Here is a 19,571-nt window from a genome sequence, read left to right on the forward strand (position 1 = left end):
CTACAAACGAACTGTACCTTAAAATTTTCATATCCCAGAAGCAAAAGTTCCCATGACGAATATTGCTATCGCTAGCGATTGCAAAACCAACTTGTTTTATTTTTTTTTGGGGGGGGGGGGTTGGGGTGTCAGATGAACACAAATAAGACTGGTTGCTCTACAAATTTTGTGTTAAATCGACCAAATCGTACTGCCGTGCTAGGAAAAACGCCATATGAGCCTTCAGGCGTTGCCCAATTTCCTCTGATAAAATGTGAATTTTTAAGGAATCTGTTCCTTCAAATTTTTCAGACTATTTTGTACAGAATTTTATCGAAAATATCTGGAAATTTTAAAGAAAAATATACATATCTTTTGTCAAAAATACATGTATCATTCGGGGAAATTTTGCAAATCTTGAATGTTCATGCGGCGATCTTCCTTAGCCCGGCAGTGTAGGTAACTTTGAGGCATCGGGGCATGATGAAAGTGAAAGATGATTACGAATGATCCAGAAATTATAGTTCCTACTTGCAAACTGTAGTCCAATTAATTGATAATCTGTTTCTTTCACACACGGCTCATACTGTCTTTATGAAATGCAACAAGTATGCATGTAAAACTACGGGCTCACAGCGTCTGAACTCTGAAACGACCCGAAACCGATATCGTTCCTTTTGATTAGAACTTGGACTGAGCGGAGAGGGCTTTCAGGCTTCCTCGGTTTGGGTACTTAATGAACGTCAAACAACTTGCTTGAGTTGGCTGTTGCAGGCTGAAAAGGAGCTGCAACAAAAGCTCGCTTCCTTTCAGGCGATGGGACCTTCTGTTCTCGCCGGCAGTCGATTCTCCGCCTTATTGGCTACGGATCGACCCTCAAATTCTGGCTATAGTCAAAAACACTTGTAGACACACTCTCAAGTCCCTTCTAACAGCTCCTATCAAAATACGCAAATACGCTCTTTTGTAATCAACCAATGAACCTGAATCGTATATTTCGAGAACATGTCATCTCCGTTTTTCTGAGAAACTTTTCTCGACCACTTTTGATGAAACTCTACGAACCTGGTCACAGAGAAGCGTTCCTGGGCTGTTGAAGAAATTAGAAACTAAACATGGGCTATATTTTGTGATGACGGGAAACTATTTTTTGCTCATTTTGGCAAATCGCCATAAAAAGACAAACTGTATTAAAAATCATATTGATGGCTTAAGTGCGACAAAACGTATCTCCATTGCACTGTTTTAAAATCTTCGCTTCTAGATTATTTTTTCGAAGTGGAACAGGTCAATTTTACAGCTTTAAAATACAGAATATTCTACTAACAGAGAGACAAATTTAAGGAAGTTCTCAAGGCATTATGTTGACTATTTTGCCAGGAAAATATAAATTATGACTGGAAGTCTACAACGTCGCAAACAATGGCAGATTGCAAACGGAGATACAAGCACGTAGACTCGCAATTCAGCCATCGATATTCGTAGATGAAGGTAGTGACGTTGAGTTGCCCATCTTAACATCGATATTCGTGTTTGCAAGGTAGTGCGCGGTTCGGTTCGCTCGAATGTCACTTGAAATTTCCTTTCCTCAAAATTATTGCAAAATGTGGGAACGTTGTGTTTTATAAAATTGAGATATGGCAAAAAAATGGAGTCTCGTAGAATAGAGCGCAGGTGTCGTGCTAAGTAAGAACGCCGTATGAGCCTTCAGACGTTGCCATATCTCCTTCAATACCTCCTTCAATAGAAAAATAATTTACTGGGAAAATTGAGTGGCAATACTGTACACAATTTTTCTGAAATATCTGAAAATTCTAGGGAAAATATGTATCACTTTTCCACAAAATACATGTTTTATCCGGGAAAATTTGGCAACTCTCAAATGTTCACAGCGTTCTTCCTTGGCACGGTAGAAGAGCAAGGGGCGAATACGACGAAAAATCATCGCAAAAAAACAAACTTTGTTTGAAAATCTTATCTTGATTGGAGCAGGCAACACCCGAGCGTCACTTAAAATCTCCTTTCCCATTAAAATTAGTGCAAAATGAGGGGATATTCTATTTTGCTGAGTTGTGATCCCTGAAAAACCGGAGTTTGGAAGAATGGAACGCAAGTGCGGGGGACGAATGCGCTCCCTCATTTGCACAATCTCTCAGGTGCAGCCACTACATTCATCTTCGCTGCTTTGCTTCCCGTTAATGACAGATAAGACTGATACTCCAAGACTTCGGCATAATTTTTCAAAAGAAGCTCACCGATATTAAGCTCTCAACTCGCGCCGCAGAGGATGCTGCTGGTATTGTCAAATCGCTTCGCAAATTGTTCATTTTAAAACGTTGCGCAGGATACCAGGTAAATAATATTCCTTGCACAGGAAAGTATTTGTCACTAGGACTTACTTTGCGAAGTTTGCTGTCATTGGGACACATCTTGCGGTTTTAGTGTCATTAGAACACATTTTCCGAGTTTTGTTGTCACTAGGACACGTTTTGCGTGTTTTAGTGTCACTAGGACACATTTTGCGACTTTTGGCGTAACAAGGTTACATTCTGCGAGTTTTAGAAGTTGTAGGTAGCTCCTTAGGTCACCTGTGCCATGCAGTTGTAATATCGTCACCTTCCAGGCAAAGTATCACAAGCGCCATGCGACGTTTAAAAATTTCCGCCGCCATTTTATTTTTTTACAGAGAAATTGTTCAACGAAGCTGTCCGAAAATTTCACTGAATTTTCTTTGTGCTGCCGATAAAATTTAGTGAAATTTCCGAACAGATTCAACCAACAATTTCTCAGTAAAGAAATAAAATGGCGGCGGAAATTTTTAAACGTCGCATGGCGCTTGTGATACTTTGCCTGGAAGGTGACGATATACCCTTGTGTTGATTTTTAGCGCGTGTACATCAACAAATAATTCAATGAGATGCCGTTCATACGCTTAATTTCTTCTTTCAAGGCCACGAAGAATATCACACAAATCGACGTATTTATGCTAAAGGGAACTGTGTGCATGTGGTTTACGTGAAACATACTTATTTTTAGTATAAATACGTCCGAATATTCTAATGAAAATATCTCAGTTTTGGGTGAGTTGTGACGATCCTTCTTAGTTACTTCAAATGGGTGAAAATCAGGAGACTTTATTTCTTTACCACACTTAAAAAAAAAGGAATCTTAAATTTGCCGCCAAGAAGTATTTTATCTTGAATCAAGAATTTTGCTGCTTATAATATAAACTACTTTTTCGCTTAACCCGATAATTTTTCTTTTGTATCAGGAAAAATTCAGCTTAGATCAAGATAAATGAAATTCTTGGCGGCAAATTCAAGAATCATCATGCTTGAGCCAAGCACATTTTTTAAGTGCGTGCAAAGTCCATCCACGCTGAATAAAATCGGACTCTTAAAAACCAAGAATACTGCTGTTTCACAGTTCCACGTTACGCTCTGGACTCGTTGCGTTAAGAAAGAGGTTAATTACGCTAAGAGAACTTCGAGGCGTAACAAAAGTTTCGTTCGTTGTCATTTCATTGACATTTTTCTGGTTGTCAAGACCGCGGAAATGTCACTGCGAACAAAGGAAACTTAGTTGCCACGGCCAAAACTAAGTCACTCGTTGAGTGCAGTGACCAATTGTTTTTCAAATCAACGAGAAATTGGGTTTGTTTTTAATTTTTTTTTGTATTTTGATGACTCAATTGATAAAGTGTTACTCTTGAACACTGTTTTGGTGTAAAAACTGTGTATTAATTGTTCATCTTGTTTCATGAGGATAACAAGAAATTAAAAACAACTTGACGATGAAACCCAATCACCCTCAAAAACGACAAGGAATTTCGAGAAAACGGATGTTGCGTTGTGATAACTTCGCTGTCTCTCATTGTAAAAGATAACATCGATTCAGTCTGAGCAATGTTCAAAAATGCTCGATTTTGAACGAATTTGGAGCAATATGTGTCACACGTAAATAGTAAAATCTGTTAGGTATTTTGTCAAATGCTCAGAGAAATAGTCATATACTCTTATTTGGATCGAAATTCTGATTATTTTCCTAATTTTAGACAAAATAATCCATTGCTCCTGTGAGAAAGAATTCTGTGTCACATTCAATACTATTTTAAACGATTTTCAACTCCTGAACGAAAATTTATCTTGAAATTTTCAGCAAGTCATAAAATTCAGAATATTTAGAATTTTAACTTTTATAATACTAACCAAAATATTGAAAACTCGAGAGCTCTTCCCGATCACTTTACAAGGGTTCTTAAACCATCAAAATCCGACTAATTGCCTGCGACATGTACCTAACTATACGCTTGGGAGGTTTTAGCTATATTTTCGAGAGAAACTCTCAGCGCTCATGCAAAGGAAAATACGATCCATCTTTCATTGAAAGTTTAGGAGTGGTTATTCAAGGAAAGTCGAGAGAAACTATCTAGATAAATCGGTTGACGGCTCAGAAGTTTAAACGGGAGAAAAAGAGGGACAGTTTTCGGAGGAATATTATTAGAGCTTCTGCTGAATTAAAATATCATTAGAATTACCGAAGTGGCACGGTGGTCGGGTCCCCGGGAACGGAGAACCACGACGATGGCGACGCAACCACTATCCTAGACCGGAATGAAATGTTCCGTAACATTTTATCCCTTGTCTCTCATCACTGGCTTGAAAGATTGCTGTCAGGATTATTAATCATCCTTCAAAGGTCTCGGAAATTAATGGTCTGACGAAAGTTGGGCGAAAGTTGTCCCTAGGATCTTGCACGCGCGGAGTGCAGGCTCCAGCTCCAGTACTCGACGGCTAATCAACTGGTGGCGAAACACGGAAATTCACTAGTCTGCTGCACTCAGAAACGCGATTAGTTTGAAGGACCATCAGAGATCTGGTTTGATTTTGCAACCTGATTTAGATTTTGCGGATGTTCAATGTATTGTGCGATAACAATAAATGATCGTTGCAAAAATACGAGTTATGAACTCGACGGGATTTGGCGTTCTACCATAACTAAGAAAACTATTTTTAGTGCACTGAGAAAAGAATTCGGTTTCATGAACTGGAGTCCAGTGCTATAATATTAGGCACACGATTCCGTTTCTGTAATCGTGATTTTGGTTTCCCAGTGACCGGATCCGAAATTCATGTAACGAGCTCTCCCCAAAATTCGGTTTATGCTACCGAACTATTTTTATAGCTTGGATATAGGTTTGGTTTGAAAATATGGTAGTATGAGCCGCAGTACAGTTACATGAACTTAACAGAGCAGCCGATATAGAACACCGTGCATGTAACCAAAATTCCTAAAATATTGTTCACGTGACCAAAATTCCTAAAAATGCTTAAGGTGACAAAAATTCCTTTATGAATGTATACAAATGCATACTTTTTTGAACAGATGAGCTACTAAAACAATATTCCTAGACATTTTTCTAAATTCATTTAATCAGAAGAAGAAGATTCTCTATTTTTCCTTCAAAAAAAGATCGCTTAAGTGGTTTTAAGAGCCTCGAGAGTAACTTCTTATGAGTTCTGAACTTTTTGATGATTTTGATTCTAGCAACTTCAATTTCGATCAACAGGAATACATTGCGATAAAAAACTTTGTACGGGCATAAATGCGAGTAAATTGACACTGCGTTTCTCGTACAGATAATTGAAAAGGCACGAGTTGCGTTGTATAAATTTCTTCTCAATTAATAAAGTATTATTAATAGTTTTTATCCGTAAATGAAAAAAGAAACGCGGGCGTATTTTGCAAAAGATCAAAGATTGTCGGAAGAGAGTAAGATTTACCTGATTTCAAAAATATGGCTCGCCTTTCATGAGAAACATGAAACATATCAGGGCTTATGAAACCTTTTCAGAAGCACTGACCCATATTAACGCACGATGAGTGTTTTGCTTCCAGACATAGGCGGCTGCACGAGGGAGAAGATGATGTTATCGCAAAGTAACAACCCACTCAGCGAAAATATCGGTAGCTCTCATTATTGAATTACGCTCAAAAGCTCGCAAATGCTAGTTTGCAATGCGCTGATCAAAAACATAAATTATTCTCGGGTCTCTGGAAAAGTTAGCTTTGAAGATCTCGTAACTCGATGGGGCAAGAGCTCACTGTGAGTTCGCAAGCTATCTGTTGTAAAAGACCTGCAACGAACTCAAAGTTGTAATCCTGCTCGACTTACAAACAGTTTTAACTCTTCTTAACAAAGAAATGTTTCTCCTCGGAATTCGACATTATTTTCCGTGCAGTGTGGGAAGGAAGTATCTCCTACTCTCTGCTATGAGATGTGTAGTTTTCCGTGATGAGAATGGAATGAGATATTTACAAGAAAACAATTCGATATTTTCATCATCGACGAGAATTGTTAACAAGGGCTCGCGGTTCTTTGGCCACCACGTTTTCCAACCCCTCCTTCTGTTTAGTCATCTTTTGAAACTCCAATTGAACGGATTTAACTACTTGTTTTTATGGCAAGATGTATTGAATGTAATCATCAATGGCTATAGATAAACAGGGATATTGTTCTTCGTAGCGCGATTTTCTTCGAGTTGGTTTGAACAATTGGATTTTGAGTTTTTGACGAAAAACATGTTGTATTACCTAAACAATGAATTACGAGCGGTTAGGTGGATTATTCTGCCGCATGCCGGTAGTGGGTGTACAACTGCATTCCAACGCAATGATTTTGAACCCCAAATACGTAAAATTTACACTCTAGCTACAAAGTAGCTTTTTTTTGAAAACTACGTTTTTGAACCGTTAGCTTCAATCTTGTAAGTAGCTTTGATTTCATTTGACATTTTCGAGTTTTTTTGAGTCAAAATATTCGCGTGGAATTGTCCTTTGTAGTATCGTTAAATTTGAGTAGAACAAAATATCTTAAAACGGTAATTTGTTTCCATGACTGATTTCTGTACTCCGTTCAATGTCTAATATTACCATCCGTTAACCTAATATAACCATGAGTTTTTAACGTCCTTTCTATCGGCAAGCATTTTATTCGGTTGTATGCGTGTCGAAGTTATATATCAAATCCGGAAATGATATCAGGTGGTACCCTTTCCTCTATCACTCAATTGGACATCATTCTTAGAGGTTACATCCTATGACCTCGAAATTAGGTCCCCCTAACGGGAAGTGAACTTTATCAAAAGTTTCATATATTAATCGGACCTGTCACGCAAAGGCACGCTCCTTTTTAATACTTATCTATATCCTCACGATTGATGGTTGAGGTTTGTCACTGTCCTTCGAAGGAGGAAAAGTTACGTCTAAAAATTCAAAACTGAGTTGTTGGTGAAGCCTATCGAAAGTTTCCGAAATTAAATCCGGAGAGAAGAATCGACGTTTTTAGTTTACATTGGGATCAGCCGATTCAAAAAGAAGAGAGGAGGAAAACACGTAAAAATAAACTGAAATAATGAACGTGACTCAAGAGTCAAGTCAGCCATTAAAAACAAATGAATCAGTGAGAACGAAAACACACCAACTCGGAAAGATGAAAGTAATCAAGACACACACACAAAGCTGCACAGTAGATAAAGAAATTAGTGTAAGAAAAAGATTTTTGTTACCGAAAGACAAGCACTTAGGGACACTTTAAAGGGTCAAGTTGGAACAGATGCGCTAACTTTAATAACCTTTATAAAAATTGACCGTCTTTAATGAAAGTTGCGCATTTTCGAATTACCGAGTTGGTGTGTTTTCGATCTCATAAATTCAAATATAAACGTTGCCAAAACACTTGCAGTTCAATCTCACACCAACACAAGGTATTCTCAAGCTGAATCGAAAACAGCAAACATAGAAATTTCTTCACTTGAGATGTTTCAATTTTTTTTACTGACCGTTCATCCTAAAATTAGAGCGCCAAGTCGGGCTCGGGCACCAACATCTGTAAAATTAAGCGCAGTTAACAACTGAGGTAAGACGAACCCGCTAGACTGCAACGAGACTCAAAAGCTCAGAATGGAAGCTCAGAATTAAAAATGAATTTTGAATTCCTCTACAAGAATTCCCAGTATTCTTGCGTGATTTCGAATGGCAGTTGATTGTTTACCGTCGGGGAGAGCTCTGGGCAACTCCATCTCCAACGAGATTGCCAGATTGGTGATTAATTCTGCATATTGCACATTGATCTGAACAGCGTGATTCGAGATTAAATGGACTAAATTTTGCTATAAGGAACCACTATCTCTTACTGGAGAAAAAAAAACACATTGGATCTAGAGTCCAGACTCTTAAAAACATCGACAAGAAATTTTCTTGATTCAATCAGAATTTAGCTTAAATCAAAAACCAAGCCTCTTAATTTAAGCGGATTTCGTTTTGATTCAAGCAAAAATCCGATTGAATCAAGAGTATTTTTTCTTGCCAATGTTTTCAAGAGTCTGGACTCTAGATCCAATATGTTTTTTTCCAGTGTACTGACGTGCTATAGTCCAGGCGCCTGGTAAGTCTACCTGGAATTTTGGGTACACAGCGATTTTTTTGGCTTACTATATGTTTTTTGGGTCGCTGAATCCGAATCTGAAGTTTCCTACCGCGTACCTGGTGAGCATTTTCCGCCATTTTGAAAAAATGGCCTAAAAAGGCCTTTTTTGCGTTTTTTTTTTTTTTTATATAGCGGCTACGCATGAGAAAAAATCCCGGATTTAGCTAATGTTTTGAATAGCGGACATAATTTGGAGGAAAATGGTATATGAATATGCTAGGTTTGCTCAAAAATTGAGGAACCTCGGATCTCGGAACTTTGGAACGCTTCGGAACTTAGCTGACCGCGGCGAGCCGGATCGCGCTGTGACGGGTGCGCCGCGAAAACGTGAATGGGCGCGATGATCACGATGCTGTATCTTCCTCAATTTTTAAGCAAACCTAGCATATGTATACACCATTTTCTTTCAAATTTTGTCAGCTATTCAAAACATTAGCTAAATTCGGGATTTTTTTCTCATGCGAAGCCGCTACATAAAAAAAACCGCAAAAAAAGGCCTTCTTAGGCCATTTTTTCAAAATGGCGGAAAATGCTCACCAGATACGCGGTAGAAAACTTCAGATTCGGATTCAGCGACCCAAAAAACATAAAATAAGCCAAAAAAATCGCTGTGTACCCAAAATTCCAGGTAGCCTCATTTTTAGCTACCAGGCGCCTGGACTACTAGGAGAGAACGTCGTATAAGCCTTTAGAATTTGCCAAATTTTTTTCGGTAAAATACGAATTTTCGAGGAATCTGTAAATATTTGTCCTCCCATTTTTGTCATGGGAACGGAGTTCCCCATGATATTACAATCGTTCCGTTGCTTTCGCTATGGGACTCCCTATACCTCTGCGACCTTGAGCGTTTCGCCCAGTCTCCGATTTTTGGTTGATTTTCCGATGTATCAAAAACCGTTGTATTTTTTAGCCAATCATGTCTCTACGTCAAGTTGTGTTGATTTCTAAAATTCGCTTTCAGCGAGTTTTTTTCCACCTAGAGATGTCGTGTCTGACTGGTAAATCTGCGCAGAACCACGAAGTTCCGTTTTTAGGCAAATTCTTTTTTTTGGGAGGTTTTCATTGGCTATTTTTCGCCATCAGTTTTCTGTTCGTTGGTGCAAAAGATCGCCTACCTCGGTGTTCTTGAGAAGCCGCCATTATCCCACCTCAAATTTTAAACATAGATATAAAGAAATAATAACCATCGTACAAGGCGGAAAATTGTTCTGGAGGACCCGTTACGGATATATGAGCCAAAATCAGAACTCGATTGATGGATTTAATCCATGAATACAGAAATATTGCCTCAGTTTACTGCCGCGTTCTCAAATGCATTCTGACATGAACCTTGTGACACATGACAGCATAGGTAAACAATGTCTCACAGAGTAATGGGCTTGATCCGTTTTCTCTTACCACGCCAGTGGCCGAACCGTTGAAATCTCAAGGACGTCTTTTGTGAAGCCCCGCTCAGCGTCCGAGATCACTTAACTGTTCTCTTTTTCTCCTCCCGTATCCGAGCGGCGAGATAGCTCAGATAACTACAACACCGTTCTGAACATGGGAAAGTGTCACTTTTTGTGGGAGCGGGGGTTCGAATCTCGTAGGGGACAGCTAATTTTTACTGGTTGTATTGAATGTTTTAGACCAATCATCTAACAATAATTAATACTTGGCAACTTAGGAAGCACATAGGTCCCTTATGATGCGTATTCGGGCATATGTGTAGAGTAAAAATATCATACGTAGGGTGCCCCAAAAGTACCGGGACTGGTTCTGTAACTTCAAAAGTAAGATAGATGCAGACATGATTTTGGTCTCATTTTAAAGATCAACTCAATACCTATCGATTAAAACCAAGATCAGCTCAATCGAATAAAAATTGACCGAGTTATGACAATTTGAAATTAGTGAGGAAAGTTTACCCCTACGGTTTTTAGGAAGATTTTTCGCTTACCAGGATTCAAAAAGTTAATATTCGTATCCACTTTCCTCCGAATCTTCCATAACTTCCTTTTGCTTTTCAAAGTACCGTCCATCAAACCGGATGCACTTTTTCATGCGCTCTTGCCACTTATCCAACATTGTTTTCCTGAATTCTTCCTCTGGGATGGAGTTGAAGAAGTTTTGAATTGCATTCTGGATTTCGGTCTTCGATACGAATCTTCGTCCGCGAAGCTCCTTTTTAAGCGTGGGAAACATCCAAAAATCACATGGAGCCAAGTCAGCGCTATTAGGGGGATGAGGGATTGTTTCAACTCCATTTTTACTCATAAATTCACGTGTTAAGCTCGATGTGTGAGGCTGCGCATTGTCTTGATGGAGTATCCACGAGGCTTTCAAGTCCGACCGTTTCCGGGAAATGTGCATTCTCAACTCCTTTAGTACTTTGCAATAATACGCACTGTCAACTGTTGTGTTTGATGGTACAAAATGTTGATACATGACACCTCGAAAATAAAAAAACACAATAAGCATCACTTTATCGGCCGACTTTTCGATTTACGGCGATGAAGAATATTCCTTAAAAACCGTAGGCGTAAACTTTCCTCGCTGATTTCAAATTGCCATAACTCGGTCAATTTTTATCCGATTGAGCTTATCTTGATTTTAATCGATAGGTATTGAGTTGATCTTTAAAATGAGATCAAGATCATGTCTGTATCTATCTTACTTTCGAAGTTACAGAACAAGCCCCGGTGCTTTTGGGACACCTTACGTATACTTTACGCCGAAAAAGCGAACCTGAAACTTAAATGCGTTAACTTCCGAAAACCATATATAATCCAACGAAAATAAATAATTGGTACATAACAGCTTTCTTGTATGAAAAGAAAATAATTAAAAATGTTAAAAAAGAGATGTCAACACAAAATTACATAGCCCCTTCAATTCAGAAGATACTACAAACGAACTGTACCTTAACATTTTCATATCCCAGAAGCTAACGTTCCCATGACGAATATTGCTATCGCTAGCGATTGCAAAATCCAACTTGTTTAAAGAATTTCATTCACAATCAGATCTAAATGCTCCAAAAAGTTTAAGAGAAAATATTCACAACCCTCCTTAGAAGTTGAAATTTTATCATAGGGTCACTGTGACCACACTGGAAAAAAGAACACATTGGATCTATACTCCAGACTCTTAAAAACATCGACAAGAAAAAATACTCTTGATTCAGTCGGATTTTTGCTTAAATCAAGAACCGAGCCTCTTAATTTGAGCGGATTTCCTTTTGATTGAAGCAAAAATCTGATTGAATTAAGAGTATTTTTTCTTGTCAATGTTTTCAAGAGTCTGGACTCTAGATCCAATGTGTTTTTTTTCCAGTGCTGAATCGCCACGTATGAGGAAAACTGCTAATTTTCATCACAACCTGGCAACCATGATCTTCCCTCCGCGATCCCGCCCTTCTCACCTGCTTTGCGCCCTCCCCGCGAGCTCAAGTAGTGAGTTCCGAGAGAGATAATAAAACCACTATTTGTTTCGGACTTTACAATTCAGTGACCGGACCGGAAGCCTCGATTGTTCGCGGGCTCTCTCTTTTTACGAGGATGTTTATGTATCGGAGGGGGATGAAAAATGGGTCGTTTCTTTCGCCGGCTCGTTTCAGCGCTCACAGAGAGAAAGACCCCGGATGCAAATGACGCTGAAGGCCCTTCCATGAAGCCGTCCGATTAAAAATGAAGTAGAAGCGTCCACGGCACACACCCTTACCGCCGTGATAAGAAGAAACGCCGAATGGAAATTCAAAAATCGCCTTATTGCACTGAAGAAAATATTTCCGAGCGATATTGGGTATTTTTCATAAAACTCTTCCTTTATGTTGGATGGAAATGCGAATAAAATGGAGATGTTGCATGTGTGAGAAATTTGCGATTTGACTGTTGATTCTCATGTAAAAGTTCGCGAGAAACACGATGGTGCCACTGGTTTTCTCTGAAATCAACTCCCAAGCTCAAAAAAAGCTCTCAAGTTGAGACCAAAATGGAGGGAATATCCCACGCTATCCTGGGAGTCCACCTCTACATTAAGACAAACTCTCCATGCAAGGATAGGGAGTAAATACCTTGACAGGGCTGTCTCTTTATTTGAAGACTCTAAAACTGAGAACACGGCATCACTGCTAATGTATTTGCTCCCTATCTTTGCATGGAGAATTTGTTTTGATGTAGAGGTGGACTCTCAGGATAGCGTGGGATATCCCCTCCATTTTGGCCTCAACTTGAGAGCTTTTTTGAGCTTGGGAGTTGATTTCAGAGAAAACCAGTGGCACCATCGTGTTTTTCGCGAACTTTTACATAAGAATCAATAGTCAAATCGCAAATTCCTCACACATGCAGCATCTCCATTCTCTAAAAAAGTTTACAGGAATTAATCCGAAAGAGAATAGCTTGTTTTAAAAAGTGCCCAAATCTACAGGGGAGTAAAATAATCCAAAAACTATAAGAATCTGCCGAGAATTTTTGGATGATGAATTTTTTTGTTGGAGTACATTTGACCCAGATTATTCAGTTACAAATAAAAGCTCATAGAGCCTAAATTATTAAACTTTTTGGTTCATCAATAGTGAATGATGTTTTTGAAACTTGAACTTGGGCACTTACAGAAACAAGTGGCTATCTTTCCGATGTAATCATTTCGATTTTAGTCCATTTGTTGTAAGATGAGACCGAGAAAAATGACAGAAAAATTATGTGTGCGATTTCTCGTCACTGACTGACTCGGTAAATTCACTTTGTTTACTTTTTTCGTATTCAGTTTTGGAGCTGCACAGAACATGTGTAAAGTTATCTTATGACACTTTGACGAAGAAACTAATGCTTACTGTCATTTGATCCCAAATTCTCATTAAGTTTTCTAGAATTTAATCACATTCATAAAGCACAAGTAAGCTCTACGAACTGAAACTGCAAGATCACTTAAATTGAAACACATACAGAGAAAAGTGTAGGTTTTTAATTTCACTAGGTGCTTCTAGATAAGAAGACTAAACTTTCAATTTAGCGGATCGACTTCTTCGGATGAAGGACCCAAACTGCGATTCGGTGAACCAAGGATTGAATTTAATACACCGAAGTTTCTCTTGATCGAACCGAGAAACTTCGGTCAATTCGGCGCACCCTAAGTTTTTCGGTTCGTTGTACTGACTCTCCAGTGCACCGAATTGAAGTTTGGTTCTATTAACTGAAGAGGTCGATTCGCGCGGCTGTGGACTCAGTCATCTGAACCGAAAATCGCCAACCTTTGCAGTACCCCCTTCGCAGAAAAATGTATTCCTCCGACAGTTACTACAAGTTAACGTATCTCATAACGAGAGGCACCGCACCGATCTGCATATTCTAACAACAGCATGATTTCTGGAGCTCCTTGAAAATTGAAGTGATACTACAAAGAGAACATGTTTCTCATGAGTGGGGATTTTTCCAACCTCGGTTCTTTTAGAGCACCCTTTGAAAGATGTTACAAGTCGTGAAGTATATTAAGCGTCCGTTTCCGGATCTGATGCCAATAAAACGTTTTACGGCCGTCCATCGCCACCGCGCAGAGACATCACGTAGTGCGGAAAATGCTCTTGCTTGAAATGCCCATGCAAAGGCTGCAGCACTGTTTCACACGATTTCTATATCATTACATGGAAACCGGAAAGTTCGCATTTTTAACACATTATGGGAATAAAACTTCCGTAACAGGCACAAAACTTCGATTCATGTGACACACCTAAGTTTTTGGCTGGGGTGAGAGAAAATTCCGGTCACAGAAAGCAAAGTTCAGTTTGCAAATAACCGAAATCTCCGCGGTAAAAAATATGAGTCTCAGTAGGACTGGGTAACTCTGACTACCCGAACCGAATTTGGTTCCTATATCCTAAGACTATGCTGAGGCTATTTAGATACACTGAAGCACATGTTGTAATATGGAACTGATAGCACTGAAATGTGACTAAGGTTGTACGGCTGTTCCGTTCAGTTGAAAGCAGATCACTTTAATCGTGTCTTGCGAAAACCGCTAGGTCCATTTTTCAGTCTTGAGTTCTTCTGGGTCAATAATTCTTTCTAGCGTTAAATGCGACCATAAAAGTGGTGTATATACTCTTTTTAGGGCTGTAGTGATCTCAAAACCACTTAAGGTGATTCGATGGACGCCATATTTTGTGTCAGAACGGCATGCGATATATCGCATCAATTGGTTCCATTTTTTCAGGTACTCGTAATTTTTCTCCAATTTTGAGATCGCAATTCTGTTGTCAGGAGACTAAAGCACTCACTTACCAATTTTCACAAAGAAATTCAACATAATAAAGGCGTGGTTTTTTTAGAGAAAAAATATCGCATTCGAGTGCAGTTTCGATATCAGTATCGAATGCGATGTTTTCTCTTTAAAAAAAACAACGCCTTTATTACGTTGAATTTCTTTGTGAAAATTGGTAAGTGAGTGCTTTAGTCTCCTGACAACAGAATTGCGATCTCAAAATTGGAGAAAAATGACGAGTACCTGAATAAATGGAACCAATTGTTGCGATATATCGCGTGCCGTTCTGACACAACATATATGGCGTTCATCGAATCACCTTGATGATGGTTTTAACTGTAAAATACTATAAAAATTGAAAGCTGAAAAAATGGACATTGGCGGTTTTTTGCGAGACACTATATTCAATTAATGAGTTGTATTAGCTTATATTCTTATTTAAGTGACATGTTCTAGGTGCATAAATAAAAACTAGTTAGCTTAAGTTTTTCTTCCTAGTTACACGAAGCTGCACAACCTTGCAGAGTTGAGGAACTAGCAGCTCCTTGTTGCAAAACGCAGTCTAATTGGTGCAGTTGGTCTCCTTGATGGAAATTTGATCATGTTCTCGCAATGAGATGATGCCAAGTTGCGCCCTGGTGGAAATTGTGCGAGAGTGTAGGGGCGCTTATTCTAATCGCAGTGTGGGGGTTCATTCGCCCGATTCGGCAACACTGATGAGGGCGTAGCAAAAGTTGCCATTTAGATTAAAACTACTGAACATTCTCTGTTGGCGGTGATCGAATTTATAGCCGAGAAAGGAGCGACACTACGGAGTACGGTGGACTTTGCGGTTGAGGCAAAAAGTCAACTGCAAGTTTTCCTGGAATGCGCGCCGGATGGCGTCACATTGCGGTTCTTGAAAACGCGTGAAAAGTAGGGCAGAGTAGCCAATTTTGGCAGGAAACTATTAGAATTTTGATGAAAGGCTCCGATTCTCATAGAAAAAGCAGAAAAAAAAAAATCGAAATCTGCTACCTTAAAACATAAGACTTTATGTAAGGCTTTCATTATGTTTCGAACTATTACTGCGAGCTGGTCCTTGAAAATAGTAACGAGAAATGTTAAAATAACAGTGAAATGGCAAAATTAAGCTCTGATTCCTTGTGAATTTAAGGACGGCTTAATTACCATTGTCGATTCCGGAAAATAACAAACGAACAGGAATCTATCAACATTCCGTGATTTCTAGGCGTTAGATAATTACTTGAAAGCTTATGGCACAAATAACTACTCACTCAAATTTTCGAGAGGAAAAATGATTTCCAATACTCGGTTTCTTTTGGAGCCCCCAGGAATGAGGAGTAATTCAATTCTTTTCAAAAGTATGCCACTTATCTATTTTTTGCGTGTCATCTATCAATTAAGTTTAAATATTAAAGTTTTTCTGTAAACCTTTTCATCTGAGAGGCTCATTCTGGCTCATCCTTCAACTATTTTAATAGCATCAACATTTGCAAACAGATTTGTAAATTACGCGATAGAATGTAGCATCAAGTGCCATTTTGTATACCTGAGTCAAGTGAGTCATATCTCTCGACCGCGAACTCAATATAGATTTAAGAGCCAAAAGTAAGGGTAAACTTGTTTAATAATAATCTGCCACACGAAAAAATACAAACATATTTTCATTGCAATTACATACCTAGGGGATCTATAAATATAACATACCTCTAAACTTAGAATCCTTGAAGTCATGCACTCCGTATCACGATAAAGTTTCGTCACTTCGAGGTTGTGCAATGTGCATTGCCTATAGTTTAGTAAAAGTAAAGTTGCGCAACTTGCGAAGCATGGAATTCTATTGCAAGGCTATCAACTTAAATGATAACAGTTAAAAAAGAAGTTAAAGTTAAAGGACCTACAGGCAAGGTTAATGAAATGTGAAAAACTAATTAACTAGGGCCGAAGACGAGATTTCGCATATTTGAAGTTACACTTTTTGCTTTGCACGAGATTCAATGTAAGTCAACTCAGACAGACCGCAACGTCTGGAATTTTCTGTAGAAGCTAAGGAATTCAAATGAGAACTATTGATAGCTGAGAACTCCATGCGGAACTTTGTTTAACCTTGATTGTTTTTTTTTATATTGAGGAGCCACAAAAGATTATCATGACCGATTGTTTGTCATTGTTTTTACTACCAATGTGCAAAAATCATCAAATGAAACCTGGCCTATTTTAAATCGTACGATTTGCGTTCAATAAAACTCAGTATAAGCAATGTTATGAAACTTGCGCTGCACAAAATTCTATTCGTGAACCATCAAATTCAAATTGAAACAACTGAAAGCTAAGAACTTTGAAAGTTCGTGGATCCTCAGGCACTGATAAGATTACAAATATCAGAGAAAATGACCGAGTTCGACTGTCTCAATTTTTTTACTGGTGCAAACTTTATATTATACAACCCGTATCATATTCAAAATTTTGCAAAATTGCAGTTTTACGACGCGCGAACCGCGAGACATTTCTTCTGGATTCTTAACTTAGAACTGAGAAAGTATATACGGAGCGTCAAAAGGTATTTTCAGGCCAAAGGCTTGTAAGAAATTACGAACAACGATTTATTCAGGTTTTCTTTCTTTTTTCTTTTGCAAAACTTAACAAATCGTAAGAAAAGCCACCTGCATTACATCAAATTTAGTACACTTGAAGTTATACATCACGCAAACCACGAGATTCTATTTCTAGGTTATCAATATGAGGGTGAAGCTAGTAGAATGTCTCAGAACATACAGGCAGGGGTGCTCAGAGGGTGAAAAACTAATTGTATACCAAGAAAGATCGCAACTTACGTCCGGAAACTCAGCATATTTGAAATTATGCGATTTGCGTTACACGACTTTCAGAATACGTTAGGTAACGCAACCTATTTGTAGTAAGCATGGAATTTTTTCTGTGAGCGATCAATTCGGATGTTCACAGAGCTTCGTAAACGAATGAAAATGTCGGAGAACCACGGGTAGAACAATCATTAAAATTTTTCGTTAATTTTTAAAATCTTAGGAAACTTTCATTTGTGCATCATTCGCTACAAGATATCTAAAAAACTAGAAGTCATGCAATTTTCCCGGCACTAAACTCAGTATCAGGAGGGTTACGCAACCGATGATTTCAGGAATTATTTTTGTGAGCTATCAACTTCATAATAAAACCGTTGAACGCGGGGAAACCTGCGAACAAAAGTTTTTAGAGTCGCAAAAGGTGGTTAACGGCCGAGGAACAAAAGGTAATCCAGTTTACTTGCTTGAATTTGTTTTTTTTTTTCCTCCTTCCCAATCCTGTAAGAAATATGCAAAACTTGAAGTCATGCAACCCGTGGATCAAGAAATTGTATTATTTGGTTGTCAAATTCAAATGAAATCAATTTAAAATTCTGAGAGCTCCCAGGCCGATGTTCGTAAAGCTTCAAAAGATGAATAAAAGTCGAAGACCAAATGTAATTATCGAAAACGATTGTCCTTATTTGTTTTAAAACTACCGTACAAAATTCGACTGACCTGAGGTTATGCAAATCGTAAACTACGGATTTCTTTAGCTTGGTTTTCAACTCCAAATGAAACCAATCGAAAACTTATAGGTCTTAAAGGCCGATGTTACTTAGATCTTTTTACTTCTACTTATAAAATTCGGCAAGTTTGAAGTTATGAGACCAGCAAATTAGAAGTTATGCAAGCTGAAGTCTAAGAATTATGCAACTCACAAACCACAGAGATCTTCCATCGTCGTTAATCTCAAATGAAATCGATTAAAAACTTGAAGAATTACAGGCTGAGGTTCGTGGCGCCTCGCAAGTTGGATGAATCCCGCAGAACCAGGGGTGATTATCAAGAACGACTGAATTTCACAACTACTATGAGAATTTCGGCGAACTTGAAGTTATGCAATCCGCAGCACAAGGAAATTCGAAGTTATGCAATATGCACTGCATACAATTCAGTATTGGTAAAGTTATGCAACCCGCAGACCACGGAATCTTGAACTAGGTTATCGAATCCAAATGAAACCGATTTAAAGCTCTGAGAACTTACAAGCCGAGGTTGTAAAGCTTACTAAAGGCCGAAATACGGACGTTGATTGTTTGATAAAATCGATTAAAAACTTTGAAAACTTACAGGCGGTTGAAACTTTACAGGCTACTGAGGTTCGTAGCGCCTCGGAAGCTGGATGAAGCCCGCAGAACCAGGGGTGATTATCAAGAACGACTGTATTTCACAACTACTATGAGAATTTCGGCGAACTTGAAGTTATGCAATACGCAATGCATACAATTCAGTAAAAGTTATGCAACCCGCAAACCACGGAATCTTGAACTAGGTTATCGAATCCAAATTTAGGAGCAAATTCGAGCAATTTAAAACTCTCAGGACTTACAGGAAGAGGTTGTAAAGCTTACTAGAGGCCGAAATACGGACGTTGATTGTTTTAAATTTCACGGAATGTTCCGCGCGAAGGGAGGACGGCCGCGAGAGGAGCGGGACCGCGGGAGCAACCAGTTGCTCACGGAGGAAGGCGCATCGCGGAGCGCGGAGCAAATGACGAGCGAGCGAGGGGGAGGATCGCGTCGACGCTCGAGCGAAGCGGCCGGGAGACTGAGGCCAAACGGGTCGGGATCCCGCCGCTACCCCCCGCCGTCCCGAAAAAGCACCCTTGCCGTAACCACCCCCGAAAAACCCCGCTCCCACCTCGGGGCCCGCACGGCGTGGCGACCGTGGTCGGAGAGTTTGGTGAGCCGTAATCTCCTCGGCGGTACATTTTCTTGGAGCGGAGAACGCGGAATTGACGAACAGGTGCGCGCAAGCTTACAGGTGTTATTTTCTCTCGG

General features: G+C 39.1%; 1 protein-coding gene across 1 annotated transcript in view; it reads right to left on the reverse strand.

Annotated features, from left to right (window-relative positions):
* Fife (regulating synaptic membrane exocytosis protein fife) overlaps window positions 1–19,348 on the reverse strand; it is a 362,382-nt gene extending 343,034 nt beyond the window's left edge. Inside the window, exon 1 of the mRNA XM_019046280.2 lies at window positions 18,862–19,348. The gene's annotated coding sequence lies outside the window, so the exon portion shown is untranslated. The remainder of the gene's footprint in view (window positions 1–18,861) is intronic.
* Between the last annotated feature and the right edge of the window lie 223 nt (window positions 19,349–19,571).

This window comes from Bemisia tabaci, chromosome 4 (assembly GCF_918797505.1).
Source record: "Bemisia tabaci chromosome 4, PGI_BMITA_v3".
In the NCBI taxonomy this organism is placed as follows: domain Eukaryota; kingdom Metazoa; phylum Arthropoda; class Insecta; order Hemiptera; family Aleyrodidae; genus Bemisia; species Bemisia tabaci.